This window comes from Antechinus flavipes, chromosome 4 (assembly GCF_016432865.1).
Source record: "Antechinus flavipes isolate AdamAnt ecotype Samford, QLD, Australia chromosome 4, AdamAnt_v2, whole genome shotgun sequence".
Classification (NCBI taxonomy): domain Eukaryota; kingdom Metazoa; phylum Chordata; class Mammalia; order Dasyuromorphia; family Dasyuridae; genus Antechinus; species Antechinus flavipes.
In genome coordinates, this window is record NC_067401.1 from 483,267,764 (window position 1) to 483,286,767 (window position 19,004).

Genomic DNA, 19,004 nt, shown 5'->3' on the forward strand with positions numbered 1-19,004 from the left:
GGCGTGATCCCCCTTAGGTATAGACGTAATACAGAATGACCCAAGAAAAACCCTTGGGCAGCATTGGCTCGCCATGTCTGAGAGTCTGACGTTACTAAATGACTGGACGACATTTCTAGGCTGGGGGGGAGAGGCGGGACTAAATGACTGGACAATGATTCTAGGCTTGGAGGACAGGACTGAACATTGCTAACCTGGGGGGAGGGCAGGATTAAATGACTAGACAACAGTTCTAGGTTTGGGGGGCAGGACTAAATGACTGAACAACAGTTCTGGGCTTGGGGAGCAGGACTAAATGACTGGACAATGATTCTAGGCTTGGGGGGGCAGGACTAAATGACTGGATAATTCTAGGTTTGGGGGGCAGGACTAAATGACTGGACAATAGTTCTAGGTTTGGGGGGCAGGACTAAATGACTGGACAATAGTTCTAGGTTTGGAGGGGGGCAGGACTAAATGACTGGACAATAGTTCTAGGTTTGGAGGACAGGACTGAACAATATTTCTAATCTTGGGGAGGGGGGCAGGACTAAATGACTGGACAATAGTTCTAGGTTTGGAGGACAGGACTGAACAATATTTCTAATCTTGGGGAGGGGGGCAGGACTAAATGACTGGACAGCAATTCTAGGCTTGGAGGACAGGACTGAACATTGCTAATCTGGGGGGAGGACAGGATTAAATGACTGAACAATTCTAGGCTTGGGGGGCAGGACTAAATGACTGAACAATTCTAGGCTTGGGGGGCAGGACTAAATGACTGACAATAGTTCTAGGTTTGGAGGACAGGACTGAACACTGCTAATCTGGGGGGAGGACAGGATTAAATGACTGAACAATTCTAGGCTTGGGGGGCAGGACTAAATGACTGAACAATTCTAGGCTTGGAGGACAGGACTGAACATTGCTAATCTGGAGGGAGGACAGGATTAAATGACTGAACAATTCTAGGCTTGGGAGGCAGGACTAAATGACTAGACAATTTTAGGCTTGGGGGAGGCAGGAATAAATGACTGAGCAACAGTTCTGGGCTTGGGGGCAGGACTAAGTGACTAGACAACAATTCTAGGCTTGGGGGGCAGAATTAAGTGACTGGACAACAATTCTAGGCTTGGGGGGCAGGACTAAGTGACTGGACAACAATTCTAGGCTTGGGGGGCAGAACTAAGTGACTGGACAACAATTCTAGGCTTGGGGAGCAGGATTAAGTGACTGGACAACAGTTCTAGGCTTGGGGGGCAGGACTAAGAGTCTGAAAAACAGTTCTAGGCTTGGGGGGCAGCCTGTGTTGCCAAGGCAAGGAGGGAGGACATGAAATGTCAGGTGCAGGGCACAGTAAAGAGGACAGTTTGACTGCAATGCAAAGTGTGTGAAGGGCAGGAAAGTACAAGGAGTTGGGTTGGCTGGCCTGGGGCAGAGATTGTGAGGGTCTTGAAATGGCTGAATTTATATTTAGTCTTAAAGGGAACAGGGAAACACTGGAGCTTTTCAAACAGGAGGACCTTGGTCAGACTGTGCTTTAGGAATATCACCGTGGCAACTGTAGGGTAGAAAAGAAAGGGGGTTTACAGAATAAGTTTAGGAATGAAGATTTAAAGTTAAATATTCCCCACACATGTTTGTTGGAAGGCATGTGGTTTCTAGATGAGACAAGGGTTTGTTTTGAAGGATCAGACTTAGAAAGTGAGAACCAGGTGGCAATTAAAGTGGTTTTTAATTTAGTCATGACCTTTGCTGGCCAGTAAAATGGAGACTGCTTTGGGCAGCCTGTGCTGGAGCCAACTCACATCCCTCTTGTCTCTGTAGCTGTTTGTGGCATCCTTACTATTCCCTTTAATGAACAGGGATGACCACTGTTAATGTACTCATTCACAACCTTAGCTAAGTCCTGGTAATGGGATTCCTTCTGCTAATACTACTCTACAGATAGTACAGATGATTTATTTGGGAGAACTTGGCATGTTGAACTAAAGCATTCTAGCCTCTATCTGCCTCCAGGGTCCTTTCATACCTTTGAGGTTAGAGTATGTTGCTAGGTTCTTGGAGAGGTTGAATGTATCCCTATATGATCTACCCCTCCTATTCAATGTACATTTGTCTTGATCAAGTCACAGTCTTTCTGGACACATAATAAATTTAAGAAATATTTGTAGATTTGACATGTAATAGCTCAGAGTCTCACTCTCAGGAGCCTTAGCCTCAAACAAAGTAACTAAAACATTTTGAGATTATTAAAATTATAGTTTTTTTCCCTTTTTAATAATAGCTTTTTATTTTTCAAAATATATATAAAGATAATTTTCAACATTAACCATTATAAAACCTCACATTACAAATTTTTCTCCCTCTCTTCCCCTGGACAGCAAGCAATTCAATATAGATTAAATTTGTGCTATTCTTTTAAACATATTTCCACATTTATCATATTACTCAGGAAAAATCAGATCAAAACGGGAAAAAAATAGAAAAAACCCAAACAAGCAAACAAACAAACAACAACAACAACAAAGGTGAAAATGCCATGCAGTTTCCTTAGTCCTTTCTCTGGATGTAGATGGCCATAACATCTCCATCACAAGTCTATTAGAATTGCCTTGAGTTGATCATCACATAATTTTGTTGTTGGTATGTACAATGATCTACTCACTTCACTTAGCATCAGCTCATGTCAGTTTCTCCAGGCCTTTTTGAAATCATCCTGCTCATCATTTCTTACAGAATAATAATATTCTATAACATTAATATACCATAACTTATTCAGCCATTCCCCAACTGAGGGGAATCCATTCAGTTTCCAGTTCTTTGCAACTAAAAAAGGGCTGCCACAAATATTTTGGCACACGTGAATCCTTTTCCCGTTTTTATTAACTCTTTGTTTATTTGTTTATTAACTCTTTATAAACTTATGTATCTTTGGGATACAGATCCAATAGACACTGATGGATCAAAGGGTGTGCAGTTTTATAGCCCTTTGGGCACAGTTCTAAATTGCTGCCCAGAATGATTGGATCAAGAACTACAGTTTCTTAAAGACAATTTTGCCTACTCTCCTCTTCCTATTCAATTCAGGCTCTACTTCATGTCTATAGTCTGTCCATGAAATATGTGTAGATAGACTGGTTCAATGGTCCATCCAACTTTGTATCTTAATCTAGCCAATGATCATTTTTCATCCACTTGGATTTCTCTGTGTAGATATAGCTCTTTTGAATGATTATGGATATCATTTGGGTGTTTCTTGATATTTCAGGGCATGATGCATCATTCAGGTGATGATGTCACCTGCTAAAGAAGCCAAATGGAAGGAGTCTCATATAAATGAGACACCTCAGCATTTATATGAGACTCCTTCCATTTGGCCATTCTGTGCTGGTTATTGGAGAAGAAAATGGCAAGCTACTCTTTGCCAAAAAAAACTCTAAATGGAGTCACAAAGAGTAGGATATGACCAAAAAATACCTAAACAACAAAAATACCAGATATCCTCTATGACACTGACCAACATACGACTCTCCCTTTTTGCAGATATTAATTAGAGAGTTGTTAAGCTAAGTTAGCCCTGATATTATCTATTTAAGGAATCTTGTATGATTTGATGTATTAATGGGAGGTGGCTTATTAGAGACAACATTTGCTTCTTTATTTAGTGATTCCATAAATATATGGAATTTATGCAATCATGTTTCCTAATGATAAACAAATGGACTCTTAAAAAAATTCCAGCAGTAGCAGCTGAAATCATATTTCCATGATCTTATGTTGGACAGAAGAAAGACATCTGGAACTTGTCAAATCAGGTTAAGCTTTACAAGGTAATTCCTTATAGCAAGACCCCTGGTCAAATGCAAGCTTTCTCTTACAATTAAAATGCTTTAGAAAATCATGAATATTAAAAGTTAAGCATAAGTTTCCTTAATTTTTGTCATTTAGAAAGTACAAGGTGTGCACGTTAAAAAAAAACATCTAACAATCAGAACAATAATTTTTCTTTTTAAAGTGGAAAACCTGGAATTCTAAGAAAATTTTGTTGTTTTTCAGTCATGTCCAACTCTTCGTGACAACATTTTAGAGTTTTCTTGGCAAATATTCTAGAATGGTTTGCATTTCTTTTTCCAGTACATTTTATAGATGAGGAACTGAACACAATTAAGTGACTTGCCCAGAATCACACAGTTAGGAAAGGTCTGAGGTCATATTTAAAGTCAGGAAGATGAATCTTCCTGATGCCATGTCCAGCACTTTAACCACTGTGCCACCCATCTGCCCCATATCTAGAGCTGTAATTCTCTGTGCCTGCTTTCCTCTTCCACGGTTTTTTGTGCTTGTGATTTCACAATTACCCCCTTTTTTTTTTTTACTTTTAATTAAAAGAATATAAAAAGAGTAACTGTATTACTGCAAACAGAGAGCCACGCCAACTCATTTGCAGGGCAGGGAGACCAAAGGTGCTGCCAACAGCCCCAACAAGAACTTAATTTCTCTCCCATTTGAATTGCCTGGGGCAGTAAGTTACATTTGCAGAACTGTGAGCTGGAAAAAAGGAATAAGAGAACTAACTGGCAAGGTCTCTTCTACACAGAAGCAGGAGGTTTCTGAGAACCTGGTATTCCTGTAGGACTTCGATGCATGTCTGCATCTTCCTGTGTTGTGTCCCTGGGGAAACCCCGGGCATCTGGCTCTGCTGCGATCTGAAGTTTGCAGCACAAAGAACACTCGAGGGCTGGGTCACAGTGACCACCACAGACCTGATACATGGCATTTTGGGAGCCCTTTTCTAGCCGAGTAGGCACTTCTGTATCAGATCACAAGGCCTAGAGGAAGGGATTGGAGGATTTTTCTGAATGATCTACTTAACAAAAATGACAAGGAATAGAGATGTAGTAGAATTCAGTCTGAGCTGGGAACATCACAAGGTTCAGAGAATAAACCTTCTTAAAATTCAGAAAATCAACTTATGGAAAAATAATAATTATAAAAAGCCAAGACATAAAATTGTGTTATTAGGTTTAGTTTTTAGGAACCAGCTGATGCTTGTTACCTTTTCTTAATGAGACATTTTCCCTAGTGTCCCTTGCTCCAGTCTTCCATAAATTCACATGACTTTATTTGCTGCCCTGTACTATGATAAGCTTTAGAAGTGACACCTGCCTCTTCTCTAGCACTAATTACATGTACTTATTGCCATTCATGCATGCTATTTTTTTCTCCTATGACTAGGCCCAAAGGTCAATAAGTAGCTTATTGCAACCAAACTAAAGAAAGTAGAAAACATGCAATCCTGGGCTTTATTCCAGGGTGGGAGAAGAGGTATTTTGTTCTCAGCTACATCATCTTCTCTTCCATTTGAATCATGAAAAAATGTGGTCTAACATATAAAATGAGAAGATTTAGGGGGGAAAATGGTATAATAAAGTCATTGAAGAACTTTATTTTATAAATTTTAATGGAATATAATAAAGACTGATCCCTATCACATATTTGTTTGTCTAACATACTTTTTTAAGGATGGGGGGGAGACCCTCAAGGTTAAATTTCCATGGTCCACGCCATCTTTGCTGAATCCCTTTTGTGTCAGTTTGCCATAGCGATGTCTTGTGGTGTCTCCTCACCCCTCCCTCATGTCTCATGATATTTTTCTCCTTCTTATAGCTAACTTTTTTTTTAAGGGTGCAAAACTCCTCTATGGATTTAGCTGGTCAATTAAGGACATACTTCCATCTTCTGGAGTATTCCCTTTTCCTAATTAATTATGAGTTCTACTGGGGACTTTAAAAGACAAAGTAAACCTACCTTTTGCCAAAGAGAAGGCCATTGTGAATTCTAACATGACCAAATCATATTTGGTGCCAGATTCCAACATTTGGTACCAAGTGATCTTTGTATACCTCAAATACATAAGGAGGATTGAGGAGAGAAGAGATTTAGAATAGTTTCTCTAGGGAATAAATTAATGGGTATAGTAAGGTCCCAGCTGAAACTGGATAATATGAATTTATAACGTACCTACTGCGGACAGTTTCATGACTTCCCCCAGCCAATTGAAAAGATTATACTGACTATGTAGGATCTGTGCACAGGACATTTTTACTTAGTTAAAAAAAAATGAGGGTGAGGTTTTTTTTTTTTAATTAAAAAATAATTAAATGGAAAAGTACATTCATCACATTCTCAACTGACCATGCTTATGAGAAGTCTTGCTGTTTGAATCATGACACTCTAGCCAAGACAGCCCTGCTCACCTGGTGGCAGCACACTAATTACATGCAAAGTGCTTAAGAGGAAATAAACATCCCCTTGAGTGCTGAGTTTGTGAACCTCACCCTGTAAAATAACAGTAAATTTTAGATTTGGTTATAATTATTTGAGCTCTTGTAAAATAAGATTTTTCTAGGAAAAAAAGTACTGTACTTGGACGGAGGTAATTTGAAATGAATTACTGTAATTTAAAGGAAATCATTTTAAAAATAACTAGGTTGTGGTATACCAAAGATATACCACACTACCTTAATTACAACAACAGAAAAATTTACATTTATATAACCTCTTTTACAGAAAGAGCTTCCAACATTAACATGTTGGGGAAGTGCATCTTATGACTACCATATAGTTGGGGAAATGACAGCCCTTAGGGGCCAAACAATTAAATTCAAATGAAAGAATGACTTTCACACAGCTCATACTGAATGGAATGAACTTATTCCTTCCAGAGGGAAACTTTCTTGAGCATACTTGTATAAATTACAAAATCTCTTGTAAGTTATGAAAGAAACAGTACTAATTTTTTCACTCTGTGAATTCTAAGGTAAACTTATTTATTCAGCCAACAAATATTTGTTGTGCACAGCACTCTGCTAGGCACCAGAGGAGCTATAAAGTTAGAGATTTATAGTACCTGCCCTCCTACTGTCGTCTAATAAGATGGTAAGAGACAAATATAGACAACCCTAATAGGAACTATTCCATGAGAAGGGCATTAGAGTTGTATAACAAAACTGCTATAGAAGGTTCAAAGGAAAGATCATTACTGGTGGGACCAAAAAGCACTTCATAAGAAGGAAGGAAACGTAATTGGAATTAAATTGTAAAGGATGGATAGAAATTCAGAAAAGGAAAGTGGGACATCTCAAGTACAGAGATCCACAAAGGTGTTAGGATGGGAAATTACTAAGGAGTGCTTGAGGGACAAAGAGTTCTTCTATTTGGCTTGAACATAGAGTGTAGAAGTGTAGAGTATATAATATGAGATAAGCCTAGAGCTAAACAAAAAACAAAACTATAAGGTAGCAATGGATTAGGAAACTCTTTACCGCCTTGCTCTGCCTCTCCCCATCCTCAAATACATAATAAAGGTCTCTCCTAGAGAGGTTGCAGTAGGAATAGGAAAAAGAAAAGGCAGTGGAAAGAGTACTCCAGTGGATCTGAAGACTAGATACTGGTCCAAATTCTTTCTCTGAAGCTTACTCTTTATTTGATCTCAGATAAACTACTTACTTTCTCTTGGCTTCTGTTTTCACACATAATTTTAATATGATTGTTGCATCTCTTCTAGAAAACATTTGCAACTATAGTACTTTGTTTCCATTTGTTATGTCCTTGGGTTACTCTTGACTTAAATATGCAGTGTTTGTCCTTTGGGACAAAATATTCTGTTCTATTAATCCAAACTGCTGACATCCAGTTTTATGTTGGCAAAGGTCAGGTATAGTACATTTTTGGAATCTTATCTTTTATTCCCAGGAGAAAAAATACAAAATCCTACAACATTTAGAACAGAGTTAAATGTATTACCCAGAAATGTAAAAAAAAATATGTTATATTGTAATGCATATTACTTGAGAATCTATTATACATTCTACAATTAATTTCCACTGCCTATTTATATATGAGTTCTATGTGTATGTATGTAATAATTAGGGCTTCAAATACTTCAAGGAAAGATATGGTACAGTCTACCTGCCTTAAAGATGAACTATAGTGGCTATATTTAAAATAAAGGCAAAACACAGATGATCCAGAGTTCTGATTTTCTTTTATATTCTGGCAAGATTCTATCCTCTTGATTCTCAGCTACCAACAACCTTCCCCAAAGTCCTAGTCCCTAGGAACCAAGAAATTCCCTATGTCATCCCAACAAAACCCCAGGTCCCTCAACAAAGGGCAAGGGCACATTTTCATCTCCATGAGAGGTTCTTAGGTCTAACAAATCAGGGATTCTCTTGATCATTCCTGCTACAAGGGTAGGAGATGGTTATATGAAATCAATGAACTTCTTCAACAGAACTTCTAATGTTAGAAATATGCTACAAAGATAAAAAGGACTCAGAAGTATATGAAGTAAATTGGTTTATTTATAGTTCTTGCATGAAATGGGAAATTCATGCTGGGGAAGTCCCTGGGTGGATCCCCACTTATAGATATGGGAATGAGCCTTTTGTTTCCTATCCTGAAGTTCAAAATCCTTCCCTCGTTGACCCCATTGGCTGGTCATGACAAAATTAACAGGTTTGTTGCTCCTCCCATTGCCTGTTACTCTTTGACATGCTTCCCCTCCTAATCATATAATCCATGTTCAAAAATGGTGGAAAACGCCTCCTTTGGAGAGATGCTAATTATCTTATTAAGCATAGTCACTTAGTGCTTGTAGTTACTTTTCACTTTCTTCTTGTTTGGGGGTAGATTTTTATCAGTTTATCAGTTCAGTGATTCAATATCTTATTTTGTACAACTAAGTCAGCTGATATGACCTTTCTGTAAATCTTTGTGACTATGGAATTAAAACCCTATAGGTTGTTCACACCTAGCATTTTAAATCATTCCTTAAATCCTTAATTTTAACAGAAAACTGGAACCTGATTCTTCAGTTCATAAAATACCAAGTAATTCTTGCAAATGTGTAGAAGGAATTCTTCTGTGGCTTCCTCCTTGAGGTCAGGAACTACCTTTAGGAAAAAAAAAAAAAAAAGATAAGATTTTAGTGAGATTTTTTTGTTTGTTTTTTACATCACCATAATTTCTCCCAGTAGGAAAAAATCCAGTTCATCAATTTTTTGTGATAAAGGTTTGATATCCAAGATATAAAACTACTTGATAGATAAAACATATAAGACTAAAAAACATTCCTCAATAGATAAGTACTCAGAGGATATAAACAGTTATCAAAAGAAGAATTGCAAACTATCTAAAAAAAATCAAAAGCCAATAATAAGAGAAATATGAATCAAAACAATCCTGAGGTTTTACCTTGCATCTAGAAAACTGATAAAGATGATAAAAGATAGAATAATCAATGCCGAGGAAATGTGGGAAGATATAAAGGTAATAATGCATTATTGATGGAGCTATCAATCAATGCAACCATTTTGAAAAGCAATTTGGAATTATACAAATAAAGTGTCTAAAATTTCCATACTCTTTCTCCTTCACATGGAATATGTATGCAGTCCCAATAAGCTATTTTCTCTTCAGTTACTTTGGTAAAACATTACCAAACATTCAAGTTTTTCCTATTTTGCCAATTATTTCTGCTAGGCAGGTCATAGATTCTGTTTTTGTGATTCTTATGTTTCTCTTAAATAATTTGAGAACATTCTGCTATGGTCCTATGATTTCTTGGGAATCCAAAAATTCCTCTGTCTCATGGCATACATTGGATTGTTTTCCTTTGTCTTTGATATTTATCCATAGTTCTCTGGACTCTTTTACAGGATTTGGAGATTATATTCCCTTCTGTTATTAATATTTTCCCTGCTGGTTTATCTGCTTATGCTCAAGGTCTTTAACTATGTTTTTCTTCCTAAGATGTTCAGTCATTTCAGTCTTTTTTCTTTATATTTCCCTGCTGCTCTCTTTCTGACTTATCCCTTGTGGGCATTTTCCCAGAGAGCTGGACCTCAATACTGTGTCAATCTCCGTTTACAAAGGGCATCTTATTCTACTATTCCCAGTGTTTACCTTAAATGACTTATGGAGGGATGCAACTGGCCATAGTTGGATACTGGGATCTTTCCCTCAAACTTGGCAGAATGTCATACAGTCACACATGTGTGTCCAGCTCCAGTTTCTTGAGCTTCTCAATTCTCTGAATGAGCTCTGTGGCCACACTAGTGTCCCAGGAAGGGGTTTTCCTCAGCACTAGGAGGAGGAAGGATAGAATTAAGTTCTTTTACAAATTCTTGGGTTAGGTTGCGTAACCCTAACCTTGTGATAAAGGTGAGGGGAATTAGGGTGGAAAAAGAAGTGCTAAGTGAGGGAGTTTGGAGGTTAGGATTAGAATTCTGTGCTTTAATTTCTTTGTGTTTTTACCTCATTTGGGTTCTTGGTGTCCTAGACTGTGGAAGCAGATGTAATTGCTCTTAGTTTGGAGAGTCTGAGAGGTTGTAATGATGGGAGAAAATGACTAGTACTCCATCTTAGTGGTCACTAACCCCAAAAGACTGTCTCTTTTTCTTTGTATTTGTTTCCCCTCTTCTTAGCATAGTGACTGCCACTTAATAGGTGCTTAATACACTTGTTGCCTTTCTATTTTATAGCCATTAAAAGTAGACTTTCAGTTTAGGAAAAAGCAAACAGGGTTTGGAATCTTGTCTTTTTGGCCTTATTAAAACTCCCATTTCTGAATCAGCATAAGCTATTTTTGAACTTTTTTTGCATTTTCCTTACATTTTTCCTCCTTTCGCTCTCTTTTTTTCTTTTTCCTTGACACTTTTGGGTCCATGAACCTCTCCTCCCCCCCAAAAAAAGGAAAAGATAAAAAGGGAAAAACAAAGAGAAATGGGTGAAAAAAGCAGGACAAGATTGAGATCTCATGTGCTTCATTAGTATCTGAACATAGTGTCAAGAGAACTAAGGAAGATCCCCAGAATAGATGAACCATGAGGAATTTATAGGAGGATATGGATGGGAATCACAGAGAATAGATAGCATAAATGGGCTGTGTCTCTTATTGAGTGAATCTCACCAATGAGATTACAGAGCCACTGGAGTATCTTTCTCCCGAAAAGCTTTTATTCCTTTCTATAAAAATCGAGCGTGGTAGATGGGATGAGAGAATAGATATGTCATTACAGATCAGGGCTATGATTAGTGGGTATTCTCCCTCCATATCAAGTCCTAACTATTATCATTCAGCCATTAAATGATTGTTTATACAAGTAGAATTAGGGTATGTGAACACTTCCAGGAGATAGTTGTGGGATGGTGAAAGGTAAAATTAAAGCTGAAGATTTTCTTTCCAGCATGCTTTATTCATCACTGTGCAGCCATCTGCTTCTTATGTTATCCTCAACATCTGTGCCAGCTTGACCACACTTATGGACAAACTGGATCTTATCAACCCTAAAAATGACAGAAAGGAGGCAATGTTCACATTGCTTAAAGCCAGAATGGAAATTTTTCTTTAAGCTAACAATTTGGAAAAATGTGTGAATCAGTGTTTTCTAAAATGAGATCAGAAAATCTCTGAAATGACATGATTATTTACATTTTGAGGTGATTTGGAAAAGCCAGAAGCGGTTTTTGTCATAGGGACCAACAAATATAACCAAAGAGTAGAACAAAAGTGAAAACATAAATTAGAATGAATGGAAGAATAGAACAAAAGAAGACTCAAAATTTTTAAAAGGGTAAACAAGTTCAGATGGAAAATAATGTGATAGTAAAGCTTTAAGTTATTAGAAAGAGAACCTTGGTATTAGAAGAAGAGAGGATAATCCCTTTAATCAAAATTGGTTTCAGCAAAGAAAAACCATCATAGGAGACACAAATATAGTAAATGTAGAACACAGAAGAAAAAAGAAATCAATTTTTCTTTTAAAAGAAAAAAATTAAAATTTTTTTTCTTTAAAAAAAGAAAGTGTTTAGAATAACATAACTTTGCAGAGGTAGTTTGAGACTCAAGGAGACTGTAGACAAAGATGAAGAGAAGGCACAGTGAAATAAAAATGTTTTAAATGTGGATTAGTATCAAGAAACAAATTGAGAGTTTTTAGTAATTTCTGTTACACATTCATTACTTATTAAGCCCCTGATGTGTATCAGGTACTACATATATAAAGATACGAATAAAAAAGTCCCTTACTTCAGGAATCTCACCGTTTCCTGGGGGACACAATATGTATACAGCTATGGTAAGAAATATAAAATACAAAACATTAAAAGTAATTTGAAAAGGGAGAGAGCATTGACAAGTGGGGAGGGAGAGATCAGGAAAATTTCATATAATTCATGAGCATGATATGAATGATGAGTCAGCAAAGGGGCCTGAGAAGGAATGAAGAGGAAGACTTTGAAGGGGAGAGAAGCAGAAACCCAGAGATGAGAGAGTGAGTCATGATGTCACATGCTGCAGAAAGATCAAAGAGGCTGAGAGTTGAGCAGTGACTTGTCTTGGCAATTTGAGAGAGCACAGGTATCTCTGGAGAGAGCAATTTCGATTGAGTGAGAAGGTCAGAAGTCAGGTTATAGAGGATTTGGAAGAGACTGAAGGAGATGAATGAGAAGTACCAAGTACCAAGTACCAAAATGTCTTTTTCAAGAAGGATGGCTGAGTAAAGGAGGAGACAAATAGGTCGAATAATAGCTGAGGTTTTTTAAGGATGGAAGAGATGTATATCCTTTTGTAGACAGCAGGAAGATATCAATAGCTGGGGAGAGATCAAAGATTAGAGAGGCAGAGGATACTAGTAGGAACAATATTTTTGAAAAGCTAAGAGAAAATGGGTACTTGTAGAGGGATTGGCCTTGGAGCAGATAAGGGTCATATCTTTTTCAGAGTTTAAAGGAGTAAAAAGTTATGGTGTCAAAGAATTTTGAATTGAAAAGAAGGGAGTCAAAAGTAGCTCACAGTGAACGAACTCACCTTTCTCAGTAAGGTACGACATTAGATTTTCGACTGAAAAGATAGAGAGGGGGAAGATAGTTTATGATGCTTAAAGAAAAAAGAAAAGGTTTAGAACAGCCATTTTAATGAATGGATAGAAAAATAGGGGCAGTTAAGTTATTCAGTGAAAAGAACATTATATCAGGAGTCAGGAAGACTTAGTTCAAATCCAGCTTCCAATAATTACTAGTTGTAGTCACATAGTTATTAACTTTTATTTTCCTCAGTTTCCTCATCTGTAGAATGGGAATACTAATATGTATCTCCCAAGTTTGGTGTGATGATAAAATGATACAATATTTATAATATTTAGTTCAGTATTATAGTAAGAGGCAAATTGAGATGAGATGACAAAAATATATAGTGCACCTAATCAGCATGGTTTTGTGACTTCTTCCAGGTTCTGTTCAATAGCATTGGAACAGAAGAGATGGATGGTAAAAAGAGTCCGTGTTGGAGTTTGACAAAACCAGGATGAGTTAGGATGAGAGAACCAAGAGATTCAAGAGTAAAGATTAAGATGGAGTTAACCTGGTTAACCAAAGAAATGGAAGAGGGTAAAGTCAGAGCAGGGATAATGGTTTGAGCAAATATTGATAAGTGGAGGGATTAGAGGTTTTGTTGAAGACCAAGAGCAATTTTAAAAGTAAGGCATAAGGAAAGATGGAATGATAGAAGATTATGATACTATATAGGAATTTCAGAGTTCTTGATGGTAGAAGTGGAATAATTGTAGGTGATAGAAAAAAAGATCAAAGGCATGACCATCTCTGTGTTGCTGAAGTACATTAAAAGACTAGGTCATGGGACTTAAGTAGATTGAGATATCTAAGAATTCTAAGAGGTAGAGTTGAGGTGAGAGTATAGTCCAAGTGCGGGAGGCAACCAGAAAATCTGACTGTTGGTGTAAAGGCAGGAAGTAGATTACTATGTATATAGAATAGTTAATTGTCCGGTTTGACTCAAATAGATTATGTGGGGAAAATGATCATAAGCCTGGAAAGATTGGAGACAGATTGGGAACTGCACTAACTGTCAGGCTAAAGATATTGTATTTACTTCTAGAGCCAATAGGGAACCACTGAAATTTTTGAGTGACATGGTCAAGTTTGTTTTAGGAAAATTAATTTGACAATTGTGGAAAAATCAGATTGCAAGGGAGAAAATCTGGAATTAGGAAGTCCAGTGAGAAGGGCAACTTCAATAACATAGGTGGAAAGTTAAATTACAGTAAAAATTATATGATTAGAGAGAGAAGGATGAATGTGAAAAATAGGGACATAGGATTGATAAAACCTGGTAACTGATCATATATAAAAATTCAGGGAGAGGGAAAAGTCAAGGATTATTCCAGAATTATGAAGAGGGTGACTATAAGAATGACTCTTTTTTTTTTCAAAAGTGATATTGTAAATTGTAGATCCTTTCTAAAAATGAACATATTCTTGAATCTCTTAATTAGGCTTCAATTGTCCAAATGTCCAAAATGTCCAAATAAAGGAAAATCAGTTTTTATGAATTCAGTAATTATTTTTACACCTTCCAAACATCATATAAAATAATTAATTATATTCTGTGCTTTTGATTAGTGAGAACTCACTGACCATATTTTATTCCTATTATCTTCCTGCCTTGAAGGCTAACCCAAATTCCAGAGTTGTACTTCATAGGAACTAAGTGACTCAGTTTTGAAACTGATTTGAGAGAGTCTAGTACATCTGGCCAGTTCCATCCCAACCCATGCTTTCTCCCATTTCTTCTTTCCATTATTCTAGCAGACCTACACATACTACTCTACTTCTGTCTGTCTACTCCTTCATGTTCTGGGAAAAGAAATCAAATCCACTCCACTGTTATTTCTGGAAAGGGCATGTCAACCACCACCACTTGAATACGAACTCCTTGAGATCAAGGATTATTTTGCTTAGCATAGTACCTTGAACAGTAACCACTTAATAAATGCTTTTTCATTCATTGTTTCTTGAAATTCATATTAAAGATACATACATTCTTAATGTTTAAGGTATATGTAAATGAAGTAATGTTTTATTAGTGTAATCCGACTTTTAGTCATCTTAATGTAATGAAGGATAAAACAAAACATTATAAACCTACAAGTTATGACCTGAATATTTATGATATTGGTTTGCATGGTAAAAAAAATTTACTTTATATAATTTTTTCCTCTGACACTAATACAATTATTTCATTTATATGCAAATAAGACTATACTCTGTAGCCATTTTTTTCATGTAGGCTTTCATTATTCATGCCTATTAATATAGTTTTATAAATAACTTTTTTCCCATTCAAATGATAGTGGAAAAGTGAATAAAAAACCAAGCATTACAAGATGGGTACTAAAACTTCTGAAGTTCATTATTAATTATCAGGGCATAATTATTATTTTATAATGTTTTACACTTGAAATCAGAAGAAGTTGTTATGAATACTGGATATCTCTCTTACTAGGTATGTGACTTCGAATATACTCCAGAACTTCCATCTCCTCATCTTTATAGTGAGAATAATCCTGACACAAGGCAGTAGTAGTAAGGAAAGCACTTTGTAAAAATTTTTTTTTAACTCTTTCTGTATCTCTAGCACTTAGCACATTAATAGATACTGAATGTTTATTTATTGATTGATTAACATAAAAGCATTATTCTTATTTGTTATAATTTTTGAAGGCTACATAAAAAGATTAAGCTAAATTTAAAGAATTATGATCCATCTTTCCTAAATCAAATAATCATTTTTTAGGATTTAGAAAAAAAAATTATAGAATTTCTTTTTATTTTTAAAAAAATAACATTTTAGGCTTTCTTAAGAAATAGCTAGTTAGTATAGTATATATAACAATAGAACTAGAGTTAGAAAGAATAGGATTCAAATCTGGTTTCATACATTTACCAATTGTGTAACCCTGAAGGAGTCACTTAACCATCATCTGGCCCATTTTTTTAATCCATAAAATAAAGCTAATAATAGCACCTACTTCCCAAAGTTATTGCAAGGATAAAATGAAATAATACTTGTAAACTGCTTTGCAACTTAAAAGTGTTATGAAAATTCCAGTTATAGGTGTATTATGATTTCCTTTTTTGGGAAAAAATAGGGGTAATTAATAAATTAATATAGTTTTGACTGATGTTTGTAATAGTTTCTGCATAGTAACTTATTTAAATTCTTGCTTTAGATGAGACTTTTAAAAATGTGAAATTCTGCATCTTTATAACAGCTTTAAAAACTTCACACTGGCTTTCTTTTAAACCAAAATGAAGTACACAGCAATTTTAAGAGCTCACATATGCATTATGTAATAGCCTCATATTTGTAATTTATTGCATTTCAAAAATGACATATTAATTGCTATTCTCTAGTTTGAGAAACTTGTAGCGTATACCAATAAAGTCAACATTTTATTATCATGAACACTGCAGAGAAATGGAATGATCCAAGATAATGTAATTTTTAATGAGAATAGTTTTATCAAGAAAAGAACATAAAAATGATCAAATAGCAAAATATTTGGGTGTTGGGAATTAAAATTCTCCAATATGGTGTTGGGCCTTGCTCATCAAATATTGTGTCATTTAAGATCATTAGAAACAGTGAGGGAAGTCTAATTATTCCAATAGCTCATACACATAGCTTGGATGAAATGCTACTAGTTCTTATAGAAAACAAATGGAATTTGAAGGTTATTCTGACATCTCACAAAATATCTAGCATCATTTTTCAAAGAAAATTAAGAAATTTTCAGGAAATAATAGATCTTGCTTCAGGAAAATTTGAAGAGATGGCACATATCATAAAGCAAATATAAAAGAAAACTTTTATTAGCCGAATTAGGAAAATCTCTCCATTCAGCTTTATAATATAATACCCCTTCTAAGCTACTCCCTCAACTTGCATTCATATTTGAGGGTTAGGTTCCCAGAGGGTAACTCATAGATTCTAGGGTGCTCTCTGGGTATCCACTCCAACTACTATGTCTCATGAACTCTCATTCTTGTAATTTCCATGAACACTTATAAAATAGACATAATTTACATATATTTTTTTAAAATGAAGTTTAAAGCTATTTTTAAACTAACAGGGCAAGTCATTTAACCCTGTTTGTCTCAGTTCCTCATCCGTAAAATGAGCTAGAGAAGGAAACGGCCAATCACTCCATTATCTTTGCCAGGAAAATCTCACATGGGGTCATAAAGAGAAGGGCAAGACTGAAATGATTGAACAGCAACATTTATTTCTCTCTCTCTCTCTCTCTCTCTCTCTCTCTCTCTCTATATATATATATATGTGTGTGTGTGTGTGTGTGTGTGTGTGTGTGTGTGTGTATGTGTGTGGATAGATAGATAGATAGAGAGATAGATAGTCTCATTTTGGATTTTGAATGAATGCTTATTGGAAGGTGAATAATATATTTCTTCTTGAAATAATATATTTGGAATTATGATTTGTCATTACATTTAAAAGAGTTCTCAAGTCTTTCAAAGTTGTTTTTCTTTATAATAATGTTATGATAGAATTTTTCTTCCTAATTCTGCTTACTTTATTGTGCATTAATTGGTAGAAGTCTTCCCAGTTTTCCAGGAAAACATCTATTTTGTTATTTTAATGGCTTAATAATTACATACACATTCCATAATTTGTTTAGCCATTCCTCAATAGATGAGAACCCTAGTTTTCCTACTACAAAGTGAGAGAATATAAATATTTTTGTACATATGGTTCCTTTTATGCCTAATGATGATTTTGTTGGATCAAAGGATATGCACAGTTTAGTAATTTTGGGGACATAGTTCCAACTTGCTTTCCATAATGAAAGTACTAATTTTTAGCTTCATCAATTATGTACTGTTGTTCTTTAGTGAATTAATGACTCAGTTTTCCATAGTCTTTCTAACTTTTTTTCCTTTTTTGATCAATTTTTTATTCTGATAAGTATTAGATGAAAATTCAGAAATTCTTTAATTTGCATTTATCTAATTATTGGTGATTTAGAGCATTTTAAAATATGGCTATTGATAGCTTGTTTTTCTTTATTTGAAAATAATTATTCACATCCTCAGACCATTTATCTATTGGGGAATGATTTTTCTTATAAATTTGTATCAGTTCCTTACATGTCATAAATAGAAAATCTTTACCAGAGAAAGTTGTGATAAAAATTCCTTCCTCATCCAGTTACTGATTTTACTTCAAATTTTAAATGCATTGGTTTTGTTTGTGCAAAAACCTTTTTTTTTTAAAAATTGCCTTTTTTAATCTTCTGTGATTCTTTTGTCTGTTCTTTGAACATTCAGCTATGAAAGGCAAGTTCTTCCATGTCCTAATTTATGAAGTCACTTTTATGTTTTGTTTTTCCTTGTTTTAATCAATCAAAAAGCATTTATTAGGTCAGTTTGTCAATAAGCATTTATTAAGCTTCCACTGAATTCCAGGCATTATGCTAAATACTAGGGATACAAAGAAAGACAAAAAATGATCCATGCTCTTAAAAGTCTCAGTTTGGGGCAGCTAGGTAGCTCAGTGGACAGAACACAGCCCTAAAGTCAGGAGGTAGTTCAGTGGATAGAACACAGCCCTAAAATCAGAAGGACCTGAGTTCAACTCTGATCTCAAACACTTAACACTTCCTAGCTGTGTGACCCTGGGCAAGTCACAACCCCAATTGTTTCGGCAAAAAAAAAAAAAAAAAAAAAAAGCGTCTCACAGTTTAACGAGGAAGATAATATGTAAACAGTTATGCACTAATATATATATATATAATAAATATTATAAATAAATAATATATAAGATATCTATATATCATATATATATATATTCTATTAGTGCAGATATATGTATGTATGTGTATATGTATGAGGACATAAATCTCAGAAAGGAAGCAATAAGATTAAGGAGGTCAGAGAATGCCTTCTTGAAGAAGTTTGGATAAAACTTGAAAGAAGCTGGAGAAACTAGAAGGTGTATATGAAAGGGAAAGAATTCCAGACATGTGGGAAAGACAATAAAAATGCTGGCAGTCAGGAAATGGAATTCTGTATTTGAGATCCAGTAAGAAGGCCCTGGAGGTGACGAGGAACTGCTATGGAATAGAGAGATTACACGACCA